General features: G+C 39.2%; 1 protein-coding gene across 4 annotated transcripts in view; it reads left to right on the top strand.

Moving 5' to 3' along the window:
* The first annotated feature begins 1775 nt into the window (after positions 1-1775).
* The window catches only part of hecw2a (HECT, C2 and WW domain containing E3 ubiquitin protein ligase 2a), a 55389-nt gene continuing 40957 nt past the window's right edge, over positions 1776-16207 (top strand). For 3 of the 4 annotated variants that reach the window (XM_044366161.1, XM_044366162.1, XM_044366160.1), the window contains exon 1: positions 1777-2379. The gene's annotated coding sequence lies outside the window, so the exon portion shown is untranslated. Of the gene's footprint in view, positions 2380-16207 lie in introns of all 4 variants that reach the window. The other variant, XM_044366163.1, reaches the window with a different exon arrangement.

The raw sequence follows: 16207 nt of genomic DNA, 5'->3' as shown, positions 1-16207 counted from the left end.
TTCATTTACTTGTGTCTACCTGGAAGTTGCTTGACGTCCTCCTGATTCTTCATATATGTTATGAATCCATCCTGTCTGTCCGTGTTGCATTTCTGTAATTCTGATATTTGATATATTCTGTACACACAACATCTACTGCGTGTTGCTCTGTCTGAGGTTTCTCCCATTTTTCCCTGTTAATTTTTTTTAGGGAGTTTTTCCTTATTTGAATGGAGGATCTGAGAATAGAGGATGTTGTATTGCTGGACAGATTGTAAAGCCACCTGAGACAAATTTGTGATTTGTGATATTGGGATACATGAATAAAATTGACTTGAAAGATGAGCTGCTATCAGTGGTGGGGGAATAATTCAGATCCTTTACTTGAGAACACGATATTACAAAGCAAAAATACTCCATTATACATAAAAGTCTTGGATTCAAAAGTTTGCTGAAGAAAAATAGGTATTATCATTAAAGTATTATGCAGAATGGCCCCTTTCTGAGTGTTACTATTATAATTTAACAGCGTAAACAGCATTTTAATGTTGTGGTTGGATGCTATTTTCTATCTATCTATATTTTTATCTGTTTATCTTTTATCCTTTGTGTAATTTTGTGTAGTTAAATCTCTTATCAATACATCATATTGATCATAGGTTTTGTATATGAAATCTAAATTTGCAAAGCAGTAACTATAGCTCTCAGATGTATGTAGTACAATGTGCACTATTTAACTCTGATGTGTATGAAGTAGTATAAAATGAAAAAGAAAGTCAATTGAAGGGCAAGTATGCTAACAGCTACTGGTGTAAATGCACTAACTGTGCATTAATTGTTCTACAGGTTTACTGAATTCAGTAGAGCCTCTCTCTCTCTCTGTCTATGTGACAGGTCTTGAGTCACTACCCACTGTGGCATTTTGCCACATTAATATACTTATACATGCAGTACTGGAAGAAGTATTCAAATCCTTTACTGAAGTAAAAGTACCAATACAGCAATGTAAAAAAATGACAAGTAAAAGTCCTGCATGAAAAATCCTACTACAGTAAAAGTACATAAGTATTATGAGCTTGATGTAGTTAAAGTATTGCAGTAAAAGTAATGACTGATATATTATTATATATGACATCAGTTTCAACTACTTTATATACAGTTAACTAGTTTAGTCCAGTGGTTCCCAACCTAGGGGTCGGGCCCCTCCAAAGGGTCATCAGACAAATCTGAGGGGTCGTGAGATGATTAATGGGAGAGGAAAGAAGAAAAAACAAAGTTCTGATACACAAATCTGTTTTCAGTTTTTGGACATGAAATATTGGATCATTTGAACATTTATTGAAATGAAAGCATGTGAGAAGTTTAGAGGTAAAAATCACTATTTGGTGGAGCTGTTAACAACTCATAGACATGTGAAATGTGACCCCGACTACACACTGCTTTTTGTAAGACGTCAAAAGCCAAAAAGGTTGGAAACCACTGGTTTCATCTTTAACAATGTGTTGTATTTTAAAAGCTTGTTATATTATCCATTGTGTCAAATCTTCATCTGAAAAGTAACTAAAGCTGTCAAATAAATGTAGTGGAGTAGAAAGTACAATATTTCCCTCTGAAATGTAGTGGAGTGGAAGTATAAAGTCAACTGGAAATACTCAAAGTAGAAGTACCTCAAAATTGTACTTAAGTACAGTACTTGAGTAAATGTACTTAGTTACTTTCCACCACTGAGTATATGTTATCCAAAAAAAAAAAAAAAACTACATCTCAGGCATCACGGACATTTGAATAAATCCCTCCGCAGCCCCCAGCAAGGAGAGTCACTCTGCTGCCAATAACCAAACATTACGCCATCCTCCGCTGGGTTTTTTTTTTTTTCTGGACTGACAGCGGTTGCATGCTCTGCCCAGTCAGATTTTGAGCATCTGCCGGCACTGGTGGGAGGACGTCGGCACTGACTGCAGCGCATTGCGATGCAGAGAGGGAAGAATAACGATGCGATGCCTGCATGAGCTGCTCGCCTGAAGCCGACAGCAGCAGCCTCCTGTGCGGACAGAGTGCAGGAAGGTGGTGGTGGTGCTGCTGGTGGTGGTGGAGGACTTTATGCGCACACCTCTGGGCGCTGCTACCGAAGAGGGCCGAGGTGTCTCTGCAGCGCCGCAGCTTTGAGGAGGGATACCGTCTCGATACGTGACTCCGAGTCCAAAGCTGCCCTGGCTCGGGATCTGAGAGGGAGGAGGGGGGGCCCTAGCGCGGCACCCCGCCCGTCTCGCCTCATTTGGACTGCAGGGATAACGACCTAAACCGTGATATCCCCGCGCAGAAAGCTCTGAGCAGGTGTTGGTGGCAGCGCTGTCATCATCCGTACACCGTTTTCCTCCATCCCGCACCTCTGCGCCAAAGGTAAGCTCTGCCACCCAGTGCGCCGTCAATGAAAGTAGGTGTTCATGGCTTCCAGCAGCGACGGTGATAATGATAATGATGATGATGCTCAAAGCAGCAGAATCTGTCATTAAAACAACCGCAGCATCGTTTCATGTTAATTCTGCGCTTGTTGTGGTTTTGCGCTGAAGGGGTTAATTGATTGATTTTGGTTTCAATGCATGCGTCTTGTGAAGGAGATGCATAAAAAGAAAATGACGTAGGGAATTCCCACAGTAATCCAATAGCGAGCGATGACACCTGCACATTCACACAGTGCGGTCCCTATATGGCCTGCTCAGTCATGTGCGCAAAGCGGCCGTGCGCGGCCTCGGCAGCGCACAGATTGATTTGAAATGATTAAAACTTGGAGACGAAGTGTTATGTAACGTGATTTTTTTGCTGACGTGATTTTTTGCCACAAGCGGGGGTTACCTTCACGTCTCTTTTGCTCTGAGATGCTGAGATGCCCACTAGTTCAGAAAGTGGCCTATGTGTTTACACATGAACACAGTTCAGACTTGTAAGCCCACTGGCATTCAAGTAAAATGAAAGATTTTTTTTTTTGGCCATATTTGGGATTGGTTGCTAAAATCCAATCACATGGGCCTGCAGTGTCTTTTGAGATCTTGCAGTGCATAAATTGCTTTTCACTGCGATCTGCTTTCAAGGTAGGGTAGGTTGAAATCTGAAAAAAAAAAAACTGCAAGCATGCACAGCTTTTCAAAAATATGATACATTAAGCAAATCTGTTATCTGAGATCAACTGGAACAAGCAAAAATACAGTTTTGCTCGATTTTTGTCCCTGCGGATCATCACGAAAAAACAACTTTCCTCACTTGACAGAATTTGACAAGGGAACAATCTGAACCTGTTAATGTTTGGTTCTGACTGCTGTCCAGGCTGTACGCAAAACCTCATGTCAGCTGCTAATGAGTCTGATAACTGATGAGTAAATATATGTGTGAAGTTTTTGAGTCATGGATGGGTAGATTTAATGAAGCAAAGGAGATCGATGTAGAAATCCTCTTTGACCCTCATCTTTTAATATTTAAAGAGCTGGCTGTACATCTGAACAGACCTTCAATTACACACTACTTCCTATCTGCCTACAGTATGTGCTGCACACTCATGTTTCAAGGCAGGTTCAACACCTTATAACAGCAGCTATCCTCAGCCCTGTGCCACCAACATACTCCAGTACCCAAACAAAAGCGGAAGATTAAAAGCAGGTGAAAGGTCACTTTGAGAATCCATCATAAGCTCTGCTAACATGAAAAGCAGCTGTTTTCTAGATGAGCTGAGGTTGAATTAGGTAGAAAAGATGTCTGTGTTTGATGTGTTTGACTGCTTGTAAAGACAAAGCACATACAAAACCAAAAGCACAAATGTTAAGGAAATGTGCTGTGAATCCAAAAGTGCTGCAAATTGTAAAAGCTGACTGGATGTGACTTCTAGGTATATTATTTGAAATAAGTAAATTTGTTTTTAAAGCATAAACATTAAGAATAATGTGCTTCAAATGTAAGAAATGCCACAAATACTGAAACCCATTTAAATGTGAAAACACAAGCATTAAGAAAAGAGCGCTCCCAAACAAGAAACAGCTGCAAAAGGAAAAACACATACAAAAAAAAAAGACTTGATAAATCAGAAGTTCGCCTGACTGTCTGGAAAGCCAGGAGGACCAACATGTTTTATAGAAACTAGCTCTTCAAGAGAGAGATTTTTATATTACCAGTTGGATTTTGCACTATCCAACTACTAAAATAAAAATCTCTCAAAATAAATTAAAAGTTTCTATAAAATATCATGTTGTTCATCCTCCTTCCTTTACAGGCGAGGTGAAATTAATCTTGAACTAGATAATGCTAACACAGACTACATAAAGTTAGTTCTACATTCAGTGAGAAATGAACTGAATGTCCCAAACGATCACTCAGGAGCACGGGTTAAAAACAAAGAAGCCTCCCTCACAAAAGCAGCATAAAAACGATAAAGGAACGTTAGCATAAAAAGTAAAAAAAAAGTAACAGTGGTACAAAAAGTAAAAAAAATAACATTGGCATAAAAAGTAATCTTAGTATAAAAACTAAAAAAAGTAATGTTAGCATAAAAAGTAAAAAAGTGACCCAGAAATTAACTCTATAGATTTTAAAATCAGTTATCTCAACCATAGACTGTAAAAAATATGGACGTAGTCACCGTGATGTCATCCATTGGTTTGTGAACTGCTGTTTTGAAGCCTCGCGTTTAGTGATGTGACCATCGCCATCTTGGATTTGACCGTTGCCATGTTTGATTTTTGGAGCCAGAAGTGACCTTATTTGGATCATGGATGTATAAAGAGAACTGGATACAGCGTCGGAGGCGGGGCCCCGTTCATTCCTATGAAAGTTGCTCAGTGGTGCATGAAGCAAAAAGAAAAATCAACTTCCAGTATGGAAGTATCTGGATCTTCCGCGTTGTGCGGCCATAGAGCATGTGTACTAATGACTTTCGCTGGCCAAGCCGGCAACCTCCGGTTTAGCCCTCCGGCTAACTTGAATTGGGATGAAACAATTCAATCATGCTGCTCTTCTAGGCTTTTGAAATGTAATCGGAGCGAATGGATTTAATAGTGTATATAGTGGATTTAATTCTAATAGTGAGACAAGTCATTTCGCAGGGGTTGTGACGCTCAAAAAAATGTATCCGCTCATTTACAGACGTCTCTTTCACAATGTAAGTCTATAGAGAAAAGTCTTTTTGGGCCAGTGTGCATCACGTGACGTTGTAATTACACGGTTTGGCTGCTATGTCAAATTTGATTCAAAGCCTGGCGTTCTTCCTGTATCCACTTCTCTTTATACATCCATGATTTGGATGGGAGGGTGGAGCTGACCATAGCGCTAGCTGCTCGCTTGGTCAGCATGGTGCATTTACAATCTAAAACCATTAAAGGGGAGGTATAATGCTTTTCCTTATTTTCAGACATATATATAATGTCACAATGTCGGATGTTCATGTCAAAAGTGGCCGACGTGTCAAATAACGAGGTAAACGTATGTAGCAGTAATCCCTGTGAGCAAAAAGCAGCAGGTTCAGACTGCTCTGAACGCTCGGTTTCCAACGGTTTTTTCTACTTTCGGCCCAATCTGACATCAGTTTGTGACAGATTTCTTTATATGGACATCTGCTACATGCACAGTGCGTAAGTTTGCTGCTCCGCTCAGGGAGTAGTTACGCCAAGCCACAATGCCATTACACAGCACAGCAAAGTAAAATAAGTAGTTTATCTGTTGGAGGTGTGCTGGTTGTCTACAGCTCTTCATAAAACATCTCACTGTGGTTTTTAGCGCTGCTAACGAAGCTCCGCTAATTCAGTGAGGAACACATTTTTACTTCCTGAAAATTCTTCACAATAAAAGGCTCCCATTAGTTAGTCATCGAGAAGCTTTTAATTAGAAGCAGGAAATGTTTGGTTTGCATTGACAGTGAAGTTACACGACTCTGAAACGTAAAGCTGACCAATCAGAACAGAGTGGCCTCATTGGGAGGGGGGCCTTAAAGAGACAGGAGCTAAATTGGAGTGTCAGAGAAATTGTGTATAATGAGGGGCTGCATAAAGGGCCAGTATGAGATAAATAAGGAGTTTTTTTTTAACTGAATCATCCCAAGCTACTCTAGTGGAGTCCAAAAATAAAAATTTACAGCTGAAATGAGCATAATAGGTCTACTTTAAACAATGTACTCACCGGAAAAACTGACCATCTGACTCCTTAGAGGGTCTTTTTTTGTCTTTTGAAGTCTTTTGAAGTTTTTTGAACAAGACTTTTTTAGGTGAGCAAAATGTCACAGTTAACTTTCATTGACTTAAAACACAGTAGCTACACCTATACTCTGTGAGTCTGGGGTTATACCATAGTTACGTTACATAATCAACGTTGTGGCCGGGGTAGCAACATGTCATTCACAACATAGCCATGCCATAGAGCATACGCTGCTTTATCATTTATTTTACTCTAAATTGGACTATAATTTACAAAATGAACATCATGCGGTATTGAAGAAAACTTGAGTAGCTTGAGTAGTAACTAGCGATTGAGACCATAAACTCATTAGTTTACTGAGGTAATAAATCAAGTGAGAAGTAGGGTCATTTTTTCATAGTCTTCCACACAATAGGACTCCTTTTTGCAGCCAGTGGAGTCGCTCCCTGCTGGCCATTAAAAAGAATGCAGGTTTAAGGCACTTGTGCATTGGCTTCACTTTTCAGGCCGGGAGCTACCCGCTTGATCTCAACACTGCTATCTTTAGCTCATGCCCACCATTAGTGGCGCATGTGACCAAATTTGAATCTTGGTGATTGGCTTTTTCTTGCTGAAATGCACCTTGGGAGTAGTAGTTAACTTCAATCCCAAAATCTTTATGTCCACAGTCTTGTACCTTTGACTAACTACCAAAGAACCAGATATTTTTTAACACAGTTGTTTGTCTTTTGCACTGATGATTTAATCGGGAGAGTTTTATGCCGATCCAAGCCTTAGAAGAGCTCAAACTGTGAGTAATGTAACATTGTATATGGGAAAAATTAACAGGATTTGTACTTCCTTAACCGGGCGCTTCTGGGTGCTCGTCTAGCTCTTCCCACTTCGCAACTCTATGGGATAGGACTTTATTTATAAAAAATTTGGGGGTAGAATTTAACTATGACTCCCAAGGTGCATTTCAGCAAGAAAGAGCCAATCACCAAGCTTAAAATTTGGTCATGTGCACCCCTAATGACGGCCAGAAGATTACAGCATTGAGAAAACTGATTTTACAATCTACAGATTGAATCAGTTTACTTATCATTTCTGGGTCACTTTTGAGTGAATTCAGCAACTATGGCATTGCGTTTTGCTTGTAACTTCAATAAAAAAGCATTGTGAATTTATCACTCTGATTTGTGCCCATCTTCGCCATAGCAAAAGCAGCAGAGGCTCATGGGTATTGTAGTATTCCCAGCCATCTGCCAAAATCACAGACAAAACTTGATTTCTCAGAAACAAAGTTGAAATAATTGAAACTGGTGGTGTTAATATAATCCTATAGGATTGTTACAGTATCCGGGAGAGTACTGAGTTTCTATGTTCAGTAACACTGAGGAGATCATTTCAAGAAATATTTGAAATAGGAATACAGAATGACGGAAAACAATTCTGTAACCAGCAGTCCCTCCTACTTTACATCCCTATGTTAGCATGAAAAACATGCCAAACATAAGCATAAAATGTAATGTTAGCATAAAGAGTAAAAAAAAGTAACGTTAGCATTAAAAGTAAAAAAGTAATGTTAGCATAAAAAGTCATGTTAGCATTAAAAGTAAAAAAGTAACATTAGCATAAAATGTTAACAGTAACGCTGTCATAGAAAGTAAAAAGTAAGGTTAGCATAAAAAATGCTCTTTGCTGCACAGGGCAGACTCAGTCATTCTGATAATTATATGTGTAACATTAACGAAAATCCTGCTATGTCAGTACAGGATTTAATCAGTCTTATTGTTCAGCCACACAGGGTCATGAAAAGAGATTCTAATCACTTGTTGGATTTTTTTGTCTGAAGGATTATAAACATAACAACGTGATGCATTTTCCACCCAAAGCCATCACTTTTAAAAGCACACTAAAACTAAACTCTAACTGATCACTGTAACAGACTAAGCTTTAGAGTGACCTTTAAACAAGCGTTTCCTCTGCAATTTCAGTTTAAAATCATCCACTACCTTCATAAAATCCTGGACTCTGACCAGATGTCTGAAGCTCACGGCTAATTCTGCACTCTGACTAACCAGTAGATTTCCTTCTTGGAATAACGAACATTTTCCAGCCATTACTTCTGAGATTTGTACAGTTTAAGGCACAAAAACAACTTCATGTTGATTTTCTCATAAGTTCTCAGTGATTCTGGTTTGTTGGTGGTTCTGATGGAAGATGTCGACCAGAAAAACGTCTATGAATATGTCTTAATTATGGGTTAAAAAAAATAAAAAGAAATGACCAGAACAATCAATGACTGGCATAATAAAAGAACTGTAATAGTCTGTTTAGCAGCTGAAATATCTCTTGAAGATCTGTCAGAATTCATTTTTATAAAACGGATAGTTCTGGTCCTTGATTATGAGTGAATTTTGGTTTACTGGGTGGGCTAAGCATGGATGGACAGACATGGACAGGATAGAGGTGGAAGATAAAAAAGAAAGGAGACATGCTGAAATTAATGAGAGAAATTAAAGAGCTGGAATAGTCAAGAAAGACAGGTCCTGACCCACCATGCATCATGGAAAGCAACAAAGGCATTGTGAAGGTCCAGTTTTTTGCCCAAAATCACTTAATCACCATCAGTACACAACGTAACCTACCTGACTCTCCCTGCCGGAGGTAGACGCTGTTTTCTGGGGGGCAGTGCGCTGAAGAGTCGGCAGATAGGACTGACCACGTTGCGGCGACTTTTCCCTGTATAAAGTCAGTGCACCTGTCCAGAGTCAAACACCCCTGTACCAGCAAAGCGGAGTGCTAACATTGAACACTACTTCAGCAATTGCACAATTAATGGTGATGTCCAGATAAATGTTGATAATAGGGGTGCAACAGATCACAAAACTCACAGTTCAGATCATATCACGGGTTTGAGTCATGGATCAGCAAAAAAAAAAAAAAGACAAAAGGGGGAAGACAAATAAAACAGTAAAAGGAACTTTTTCCCATGGTCTTAAATGAAAATGCATTCAAGATGTCCAATGTTAAATAAAATCTTAAAATGTATAAAATATTCAATGCTCAGTTGTTAAATTAAATTGCAATATGAGGCATGATACCTTCCTCCTTTAAACAGGGTAGTGAATGAAACAACAGCCTGTGTCCACATCATCAAAACTTGATAACTTACAAACATGAGCACACGTCTCGTCCTGCAGCTTAGTTTGTTGAACCAAACAAACATTCACAGGAAAAGTGCACCGCTAACATCAGTTAGCAGCTATGTAGCTAATTAGCTGCTCAGCTGCAGCACATTATAAAAATACCTGCAGATATTACTTCAGACCCGTTAAATACTGGTTTGGTCGTTGCTCTTCAAAATCCCTGTTAGCGACATGCTGTCTGTCCATGACTTGTAGCTACAGCAGTTTGTTTACTTTGTCTTAAATGAGACATTAAATTTTGCAATTAATCCACGGTTCACATGCGTGCTGAACCGTGGGGGGCAATCCGTACGGATTACAGATCAACTACGATCCGTTGCACCACTAGTTGATAATCATCCCAATCTTTAAGCATGCTTGACTAGCCTGATTAGCATGCTTTCCACTGCGTCTATGTGTTGCATGGCAACCATTCTGCTAAATTTAGCTGAAGAACTACATTGCTTGGTGGAAGAATGATTATTTGTTATCAATAAATTATTGCATTTTTTGTTGCTGTGTGTTTATTTTATATAACCTTTCCAGGTATATGTAGTAACGACTTTATAAAAGCAATAAGCCCCAAGAGGCTATGGTTCACAGTGATGTTAATACAGCTAAAGGGGTTTTAGCCACTCCATGCCCCTTAGCTGTTCTAAAATCACTGTACACCACGGCCTCTTGGGGCTTATTGCTTTAGTATATGTCTGTATACAGTCTGTGTACACAAATGCCTGTCATAAATCCATATACAAACCACATTTCCATTATAGAAAGGTCAGTGTTCTAAACTTAGACAAGGTGATATCAATCAGTCTTCCAGCGTAAATGCCATTTTCGACTCACCGAGGCCTGTCATGGAGGGATACCTCCCGAGGAGTGACTCATTCCAGACATATACTCCCAGGGCGATGTGTTTAGAGAAATGCCCTGAGTGGGACTGAGCTGCACTTTTCTAGCAATTGGGAACACTCTGGCACCAACCCTGTAGCCTGTGTTCTATCCGAATGACTCACAAAACTGCATCTCCAAAGTGTGAGGCCTCACTGCAGCAAGTTGTCGCCATGCAGGTGGACTGCTCTGTCTTCATCCACCTTTAGGTTAATGATAGAGCTCAGTGAGGAAGAAGAGTGTCTGAGTGTCTGCTTGGTTTTATCGAGGGGTGGTGGATTTGTTTTAGCAACCCTGTCTCCTTGAAATAGGGTTAGGGTTAGAATTAAGGTTAGTTACGTTCATATACAACTGAATTGCATTTCCAATTACGTTGCGTTGACAAATGACACCACAGACCTGGGTTCATGTGGTTAGGCTTTGGCAATGAAAGCACTTTGGTTAAGGTTGGTGAAAGACTGTGGTGTGGCTTAAATGTTAAACCAACACCATGATCTTTCCTTAACCTTAACCAAGTGCTGCCAGTGCCTAAACATAACCGTAAAAAGTTTAATTTTGCTGTATTTTCTACTAGCGGATATTGTACTGCAAGATAACTTACTTTTGGTGGGGAAAAAAAAAAAGTTGGTACATTTTCTGAACATTTATCTCATATGTTCAGTTTTGCAACTTGCCAAATGCATTAATCAACATCATTTTCTCCTTATGTTTAGAGAAAATGTAAATCAGCCAGCATTGCGTTTCTGGCAAAAAAAAAAACGTATTTGCGGTTGCAATCTAGTTGTATATGAACGTAATTTCTAGGAGACAGGGTTGGTTTTAGTGTGTGAAGCTTCTTTCTGCTGGTGGTGTGTTTTTGTTCCTAACTTTATTTGTCAGTGAGGCACAATAAGACCTCAGTGCCACTCTGTGTGTGTGTGTGTGTGCCAGCTCCCCAAGGTGCCCGTTCTGTCAGGCTGTAAAGTGCTGCAGTCACCTCCACAGGGGCACAGAGGGGTCCCGCTGCTGACACCAACACCTATACACATACAGAATCAGAGAGGAAGTGAGTGAGAGAAGGAATCCCTTTACCGACATCACAGCACCCGCAGCTCACACAACTCTGTCTCCTAGAAATTAGGCTCAAATATTACTAAACTGCAACAGCAAATATGATGCTGGCTGAATTATGTTTTCTTGTCAAAATGATGAGACAATATTTTCATCCTATGTATGTATGTTTAAATTTATATATGTGTGTGTATGTGCAGTACCGGTCAAAAGTTTTGACATCTCATTCAAGTGAATGGGAAAGTGTGTTCAAACTTTTGACTGGTATTGTATGGGTGTATGTGTGGTTGGAGGTTTGGACACACCTTCTCATTCAAGTGGGGGTGGGGGGGGGGTGGGGTTGAATATATATATATGTGTGTGTGTGTGTGTGTGTGTGTGTGTGTGTGTGTGTGTGTGTAGGTAACACTACTGCATCTTTAATGTGTGTTGTATAGATTTTGTATACCTCACCTCTGTAACATATACATATATAGCTACACCTACCAGAACTATTCCTATTGAACATGTTTTGCACAACTTTTCTATTTACAACCCACAAGTCGGGTCATGTATATAGCCCAAGTAATGTTTGTAATGTATATAGATTGAATTCCATTTACTTGACTTTTTATTTTGTTATTTTGTTTGTGTTATTACTCCTGGTCCTTATCGGTTTCCCTGTTTCCCTCACTGCTGTAACTGCGAATTTCCCCTCTGGGGATCAATGAAGTCTTGTCTTATCTCTTATCTTAATGTAAGTGATGAGTCGAAAAAATGTTGATGTTGATTTCCATTTGTCTCCAATTACTGAAAGCAGCCTCTCTAATCATTAAATTACTAAAGAAAAAACCTTTAATTGTACCATAAGTTACAGCAGTTGCATCCTAGTTGGCCTATTGTTACACATAGACATGAATTTCAGTGTTGTTTTTGTGTTTTGGGACATAATAATCTGTTCTTTCCTCAGATACACCCGGGCCTCTTTCTTTCCAACTGGGCCGTTTAAAGGGTCAAACCCACTTCTTAGCATTCTATGCTCCACTGTCTTTATGCACCGGGTCTTTTTTTGCCAGACTGGCTTGCACATGACAGAAAAAAATGAAATCTTGCAACAACACAAATCACCCTATAGGATGCCCCAACCACCTGGAGGCGAGGGTGGGAGTGCTGCAGCAGTCTCCTACTTTCCGCGTTTATGAATAAAATGCCTTAAATCATTTGTTCTGAACCTTTTTTGGGTTGTAAATGTCTATTTATTACCTCTAACAAAGAGTGATTGTTTTCTTTATTTTAATTTCAGAGGCCTGAGGATGTAAATTATCCAATAATTCACTTCAAAAATGAGAGGAAATTCTAAAAAATAAACATAATTTTATGTAGCAGAAATATGTTTTTTTTTCTAAATTGTGTTTATTTCGTGACCCCTCAGATTTATTTTGTGACCCCTTGTGGGCATCCGGACCCACTAGTTAGGAACCACTGCCTTAAACAATAAGTCTTGCAATGTTTTATATTCTCTTTACTCTCAACAAATCCCACGAAAAGACCAAACCAACAATACGTATTGTCTGTCGATCAATACTTTCTGACTTCCTTAACCTGTCAGTCCCACACTCATTCTTACTGAAGACATGAATCTCTAAAAACGTGTCACAAACATATGATTTCACTTTTTAAAAGGCTCAGTTATTTACTTAAACAGCTGGGCACTGTTGTGTTTAGCAAACATAACTCAAACAGAAGGGAAAAGTGCATTTGTTTGGGACTATTTTCAGCAGCAGATTAATCCAGATTTGATACTCTAGTGAGTATTTATAGAGCTTAGTGGCACAGAGGAATAAGATCTAACAGACAATACTTGTTGGTACTAATACTAGTTAAGAAACATATTGAGCCTTGGCCTATCATATCCTTAAAATAGTGGATTTACTTTTCGATCAAGTATAGATTATTTGTTAAAATGAAAAGTAAAAAAACACATTGAAACACAAACATGCACAGTCTGGAGATGTATATGATACTGTACAGTGTTCACAAAACAAGATTTTCAACACACATATATATCTGTGTGTGTGTTATGTGTGTGTGTGTGTGCGCACACATTGAAATTCCCCAATACCTAGAAATCATCTTTGCCATCTTGTTCCATGAACGTTCTCTGAAAAAAATGCTCTTTGACAAGACGTGAGAAAACAACAATCCAGCACATTCTGCCATACTCCATCAGATCCTCTGCTGCAGATGTATTTCTTTTTAGTATTCACTGCACAGTGGTGCAGAGTATAAAGTATTTGGTGCCTAATAACAGAATAATACTCAAATGACAGCCTTTTCAAGATAGGTGTGAAATTTATCATCTCAAAAAATGTTGTGAATTAGGAGCACTATTTTGTTTTTGGGTTCTCATATAACACCTTGTTTATCCCTTGGCCCTTCCTGTCCATCTCCTGAGAATCAATCACTAATCCCCACATCAGGTCAAAACCGTGCAGAGCAGTTGAATTGGGATTATAATGGGAAATGGGAGTCTTTTCGGGGGGATAAAAAAAAAGCACTGGCATGAGTCCAGATTGTTGAATGCCCTTTCTTGAGGTCATGTTTTGGTCTGTGCTGTTTGTAGCTGGTAGACAGACTCCTTATCCCCTCTGTTTGGAGTGGGACGGGTGGAGCCAAGACGTCGCCAACTCCACATCAGGGTTAGACAATGCTTGGCAAACATGGGGGGGTGGTGGAGAGGGACGCTTGGACCAAAGGAACACTTACATAACAACTCAGCAGTTACATATACTCTTTGTTTCTTCTTTAACTGAGTAAGCTTCTGCTTGTTTATGGAAAGCATCCCTCCCTACTGGTGCTATATGACTGTGTATGAGGCCATGTGCACACGTGAGCAGGATTTACGTATTCCTGCATATGTGACATCTGTGATGAAGGTTTTATTCTGTCATAAATCCCTGTATGCGGTGTGTGTGTGTGTGTGTGTGTGTGTGTGTGATGGAGCTGTGCTCTGGTAATCTTGTCGAGTCAGGGACGTTCAGGCTTTCCTCATGTCAAATGCAGCAGATCTTATTTCAATATCAAGCTTGGGTTATCTGGAAACACAGCCAATCCACATACATCAGCGCAGAGGCCTGTTCATCATTTCTGTTCAATCAGTTCAAAATGCAAAGTGAATCGATTCAGGGGCGATATATACGTTATATTAGACAATTCTTCATGTACGTTACGGCATATGAATCGCTTTTGAAATTATTTTCCATCTTTGCATGGTGAAGAATTTCCTCAGTCATATAATTTCACACACAATCTACCTATTATCTCGCTGCATGGAAAATGATTTCAAATAATAAATTGGACTCTGTACCAAAAAAGTTGAACAGATATTACTGACTAGAGCTGCAACAATTAATCGATTTATTGATCGACAGAATCGACTATTTTGATAATTGATTAATTGTTTAAGTAATATGTAAGCGAAAACTATATAACTATATAACTATATATATATATATATATATACACACACACACACACACACACACACACACACACACACATATATATATATATATATATATATACATATATAAATATTTGATGGTTCCAGGTTCTCAAATGTAAGAATGTACTGCATTTCTTGGTCTTCCATTATAATAAATTGAATATTTTTGAGTTCTTGACTGTTTGTCAGACAAAACAAGAGATTTCAAGGTGTCACATTGGGCTTTAGAAAATTGTGATGGGTTATTTTCACAGTTTTGTGATGATTTATAGACTGATGAATCGATTAGTCAAGAAAAAATCGATAATGAAAATAGTTAGATGCAGCCCTATTTCTGACGGGAAGAGACATCTGCAACATTTGTACCCACTGTGAAGCATTTATTGAAGTTCATTATTTCTGTTACGTTGATAGATGCTGCAGAGCGTGCTGTGGGTGGGTGTGGAGGGAAGTCAGAGTTTATTGACAAAGTAAAGAACAGAAATTACTTCCAAAGTACACATTCATATCAAAATATAAGAGGAAGCTGTGTCAGTGGCAATTATGTCATTTGAACTGGAGTGATGTCTTGCTTGTAGGTTTTCAGTTTTGCTTATTTTGAATGCTATTAACTTTACAATCCAAATGAATTTATTCAATGCAGTGACACATACAGTGCACATCGCATACTGAGGCCTGCAGAGGAGGCAACGGTTTCAAAGCATCACTGAACAGCTCAGCTTTTGAGACGTATATGCACTTAAAATGCCAAAGATATCAGGGCTTAGCTCAGACTGCAGCCCACATCATTTTCCAGTGACTGCACCAGCCACATATTAGCTGAATATTACTAAACATTTCTCCCTTCTCTGCGTCTTAGTCCATCTAAACAACAGCTCCCTTTGGCTAGATTCTGAAATCACACGCTATCCCTCCTTTTAAAACAAAATGGCTCTAGTGGAGACTGTGACAGCACTCCCCAGACAGCTCCCAAACTGGCAATTCCTGATTGAAGAGCTTCCTGGGAGGCAGATACAGCTGTCTGTCTACCGATACTGACAGAGAGCATAGAAACCCACTCACAGAGATGTGTGTGTCTGTGTGTGTCTGTGTGTGTGTGAGGATTACTACGATGAATCAAAGATGTCTTTTTCCAATGGTCGCATAGAGATAATGGATTTCAAATGAGATAATTTCAGTCTACTCTTCTCTACAGGGGGTAGGTCTGTTTGTACCACCAAGAAGAACATACAGTATAAACCCTAATTAAGTGTTTCATTAGTCATTCAAAGAAGTAAATAGTGTTTACTCCTTACCGTTCTGATCCTAGTAAGCAATAAACTATTAAAAAAAACAACTCAAAATGAATTATAAAGATAAAAGGAATTGTGCAAACCTGTCTCACATCAATTTCCTCTGTCATTAGAGGGGTTGTCACAGAAGAAAGGATGGAGTGAAATGGTTGTGCAGGGTTATTTATGTT

Source organism: Thunnus albacares, chromosome 11 (genome assembly GCF_914725855.1).
Source record: "Thunnus albacares chromosome 11, fThuAlb1.1, whole genome shotgun sequence".
Classification (NCBI taxonomy): Eukaryota; Metazoa; Chordata; class Actinopteri; order Scombriformes; family Scombridae; genus Thunnus; species Thunnus albacares.
This window is presented reverse-complemented; position numbering and strand designations above follow the sequence as displayed.